Source organism: Sander lucioperca, chromosome 23, assembly GCF_008315115.2.
Source record: "Sander lucioperca isolate FBNREF2018 chromosome 23, SLUC_FBN_1.2, whole genome shotgun sequence".
NCBI lineage: Eukaryota > Metazoa > Chordata > Actinopteri > Perciformes > Percidae > Sander > Sander lucioperca.
Genome location: NC_050195.1, coordinates 5924639 through 5929790, shown reverse-complemented (window position 1 = coordinate 5929790; position 5152 = coordinate 5924639).

Below are 5152 nucleotides of genomic sequence, written 5' to 3'. Positions count from 1 at the left end.
GGCGGGCGAATTGCGTGGATGAACACGCTAAAAAGCGATTATGTGTCTTGATAAAACGCCTAAATGGCATACGGATTGGCGTGTCATACATACGCCACTTCATGAGATCAGTCTGCTCTGCCTGTTGCACACCTGAGTGTAATCAGTGCTCAGGTAGAGTGGGGGAGGTGATGAGAAGGCAGAGAGTGGAGAGCACACCAGTGAGGAGTTTTCAAGGGGGTCAGCTTCTCCTCGGACCGCGTAGCTCCTATGGCGCCATTCTGATGCTACCAAGCCATCACCTCCCGTTAGCATCCCATTGACTGCCATTCATTCTGACGTCACTTTGACAGAGAATAACTTTACATCTGAAGAGTTTAAAGACTCTATATGTCCATTGTTTATTTCTAAAGAAACACGACAATATATAAAAGTCTCCATTACCTTGTACCTCACGTTATGGCTCCGTAGCAGACGTTTTTATAAAAATAGGCTAACGATTGGGTCATAACCACGAGACTTACTGTCTCACAGTAGAGGAATTATCTCTGAATGTGAATGAACGGACTCCATAGGAGGAAATGTCATTCTTATATGAGGCTCCTTTTTCAATTACGAGGTCAATATTGTGTTTCACTAACGACAAAACAACGAATTATCCGTGCATTTATATGGAACTAAGCTTTAGGAGCTCTCCATCTTCACTCTCCTCCCTCGACTAGTTCTGACTGGCTCGGTAGACGGAGACCGGAAGAACAACAGCTAACGTGAGTTGTTGAAAATCTTTCTCTTTATTAAACTCTGTGAACACAACCAATGTTGTCAAGTCTTTGGTTAAGGTGTAGAGCTCCTGGTGATACTTGGAGCAAAGTCTCATGTTGTGTCGAGCCTTCTTAGTGGTTTAAAAATAGATATTTTGACGCTAGCATCAAAGTGTCCCTAGCACTCCCATTCAAAAGGCCATTTGACCCAAAAACGAGAGTACGGTAAATCTTAAAAGTGGCGCTTCCATCCTATATATGCTTTAAAACAAAAGTTTGGCTCGGGTACATTCACAAAAAGACCCTAGGTTGTATTTTGGCAAGAGTTAGGCTTTAAAGGAACACGCCGACTTATTGGGAATTTAGCTTATTCCCCGTATCCCCCAGAGTTAGATAAGTCCATACATACCCTTCTCATCTCCGTAAGGCTGTCTGACGGCCCCAGAGACATCAGCCCATCACAGAACATGCAGGTGAATGGTTCCAGTAATCCTACTGCTCCCAATAAGTGACAAAATAACGCCAACATGTTCCTATTTACATGTTGTGATTTGTAGAGTCACAGCGTGTACAAAAAACAACGTAACATGACACACAGCCATCTTCTAACCGTATACAAACTGGGAACTATATTCTCAGGCGGAAGAATATAGTACTTGGGCGGAATGATTTGCTTTGCAGCAAGCCTGTCTGAGAATATAGTTCCCAGTTTGTTTACGGTTAGAAGATGGCTGTGTGTCATGTTACGTCACGCTGTGACTCTACAAATCACACAATGTAAATAGGAACATGTTGGCGTCATTTTGTCACTTTTGTCACAATTGGGAGCAGTAGGATTACTGGAACCATTCACCTGCAGGTTCTGTGCTAGGCTAAGCTACCGGTGGAGCCGTCAGACAGCCTTACAGCACCCACGGAGATGAGAAGGGTATTTATGGACTTATCTAACCGTGGATTTCCACAGGATGCAGAACGTCTGCTGACCGGCCCCGCTGCGGAACGGCTGCGTGCTCCGCCGTCCGTCAATACCCACCAGGTCCGGATTTGTTGCGTAACGGCTGCGGCCAGCCGACCACCAGATCTCGAGAGTTCACGTATGTTCGCGCGATATAACAGGATGTAGTTTCTATAAACAGAACCACAAAACCACCACCAGTTAGTTTCATCCAGAGGAGTAGAGGGGAAACTACTCTGAGCTGTGTTTTCAAGGTGTAGTGCAGGGAAATATGATCCGCCGTGAGCACGCTGGATTTTACTTTGAAAAGTAACCAGATGTTTTATTTTGTTTCTGTGCTGGACTTCCTGTCCTCCACTATCTACCGTGTGCTGAATTGCTGCGGAGCTCTCCGGCGTCCGGCAACAATAGAAGCTCTGGTATCAGCTCCGGAGGGCTGGGACCGCCGGAGCTGGGACGGAGTCGGGACGCAGACGCTCTGCAGTCAGTGGAAATTGCCGGTAACTCTGGGGGTTACGGGGAATAAGCTAACTTCCCAATAAGTCGGTGTGTTCCTTTAATATTATCGCATGCAGGGATTAAAGTGAAAAAAAATCTTTTGACTGAACTTTTTTTCAGGCCAAGTCATAAGCTGCTCACATGGACCTCTGCAGATAGCTCTAACCCTTCTGCGATCGCGCCCCGTTGGTTTTTAATGTACAACAAGATGCAAACAGCATCAGTTTTTGTTCTTTTCCTGATGAACAAAACAATATTTCAGTACCATCCCACGACTAAGGGCCATTACAGAGTCAACGCATCGGTACGCATACACGTCCGCAAGGCTACGCATCGCTACGCTTCGGCCGCCATTATGCGTCAATGCGTAGCCAAATGTGTCGTCCCAGTTTTTGTTACGCAAGGCGCCCATGCGCACAATACTATGCGTTGTCGGTGGGGGCCACACTGCACGTATTGTACATTAACCAAACATATTGAATCAACTTAGCTGAGCGAATTCATCAAGCATTGGACTACTGAGTCACAATTTTCGGTATGTATCAACGTTGTGTGTGTGTGTGTAGCCTATATAGAAGTCAATGCTGTGTGCTCTCCTCGAGAGGCTGAAATAGCCTACAGCAGGAGAGAGAGAGAGAGACCCAAATGTATTTCTGTCTTTTTAAAATCTGCTAAACCATGTTTAAGCGTCCTTTTATCAATGTATAGCTCAGTGCTACCCAATCGTAGCACACTGTACTGGTGGGGAAACACGCCAGCATCTGATAACAAGTCGTCAGCCAGCTGCTCCCTGACAATTAAGTGCCGCTCTCCGGGAGGGTCTGGCTCTGCCGACCCAACACCGTGGAACACTCTGCTACCCCCTGTTACGTGGGCGGTGTATTGCATTTCATGCATCGCCCGTTACGCTTGCATCCACTGTGTAGACCAGGGGTCACCAACCTTTTAGAACAGGGGTGGCCAACCTGTGGCTCTTGAGCCGTATGCGGCTCTTTGCCTGCTCCTGTGAGGCTCTTCCTGTGTGGCTGGGGGCTGTGTCATTGGTTGATTGTTGTCTTTAACTTTTCTGAAACATACAGTATTTCAGATAAGTAAAAAAAAAACACATTTGAATGCATCTGCCAATACTGCCAATACATTTGCCAATTATTTTAAAATGGAAAATAATGCAGCAGAGTTTTGAGGACAGATTCTGCAACCTGAGGAAAAACAGCGGCCACAGATCACCTTCCTCGTTAACCCTTTCACTGCTGAATCCGATTGTTTGAAAGCCCCTTTAGTGACAGATGAGTGAGAGAGTTCTTCGAGTGGCCACAACCGAGTTCAAGCAAGACCTGAAAAGGATTGTGGATAACAAAGACTGTCAGGTTTCCCACTGAGTCAATCTAAGTGAGAAAAAAAACTATGAAAACTGCTATGTATTATGACTGTCATTAGATCTGGAAGACACTGTTGCTGTTGTAGTGTGGACGTGCATGTGTTGTGTGGCTTTTTGCTATGGTGCGTTTTTTTTTTGTGGCTCTTTATCCCTAACTGGTTGGCCACCCCTGTTTTAGAAACTGAGAGCTACTTCATGGGTACTGAGTCATACGAAGGGCTACCAGTTTGATACACTCTTCTGAAATAACAAATTTGCCTTTAGTTATATATGATTATTAATGATGTTTTTTTTTTTTATTATTTTTTGGGGCTTTTTCCTTTACTACATAGAGACAGTGGATAGGCATGAAAGGGGGAGAGAGATGGGGGATGACACGCAGCAAAGGGCAGTGGGTCGGATTCGAACCCACGCCGCTGCAGGACTCGGCCAACATGGGGCGAACGCTCTTACTGGGTGAGCTAGAGGCCGCCCCGATTATTGATGATTAATCATCAACAATAATAATAATCAACAAAAAATTATAATAATAATTATCAACAATGACTTAACAAGGTGGGAAACAGATAATATCAATATTCAATTTTTATTTTTAGAACAGGCCTGAGGGCTCCTCATGTGGTCCTGTGTTGGTGACCCCTGGTGTAGACTATGAAAGGCAGCACGTTGCTCGCGTTGCTTGCTCGGACCTAATATTTGTAGTTACCTTACAAAAAGGACATCTGCCTATACTGCCTACACCGCGGGCCGGGCCGGGCCGGGCCGGGCCAGGCTTGGGTTCAACCACGCAGAACATGACGTAGCTCAGTTTGATCCGTAAAGTAAAAAAACAACCGAGTCCAGTCCAGTCTCCTCTCCACACGTCAGACCGAAGGAGGATTCTGCAGAAGATTTATCTCCATTCATTCAGTCGTTGAGTCAGAAAGAAGACCTGCGTTCCTCCGGAGACTTTTAACATTCCTACAGCTCCAGCTTTATGATTTCCTGATGGATGGAGATGGATCCCTGCGGTAAAGGTGCAGAGTAATGTTCTTCAAGTGGTTCTGCTCCACTGGTCTCGTGTCATGACGTTTCTCCCAGAATAACGACCTGATCTGATCTGGGAGCAGCGCCGCCGCCGCCGCTGCTGCTGTTGGTGTTTTGGACGCTGAGAAGACAGCGAGTCCCCGGTTAGTGATGAATCACACCTGAGTCTCTCTCTCTCTCTCTCACCCTCCCTCCCTCTCTCTCTCCCTCTCCTTCTCTCCCTCTCTCTCACCCTCCCTCTCTCTCTCTCTCTCTCTCTCTCTCACCCTCTCTCTCTCTCTCCCTCTCTCTCTCTCACCCTCCCTCCCTCTCTCTCTCCCTCTCCTTCTCTCCCTCTCTCTCACCCTCCCTCTCTCTCTCTCTCTCTCTCTCACCCTCTCTCTCTCTCTCCCTCTCCCTCTCTCTCTCACCCTCTCCCTCCCTCTCTCTCTCACCCTCTCTTCCTCTCTCTCTCTCACCCTCTCTCTCTCCCTCTCTCTCTCTCTCTCCCTCTCTCTCTCTCACCCTCCCTCCCTCTCTCTCTCCCTCTCCTTCTCTCCCTCTCTCTCTCTCTCA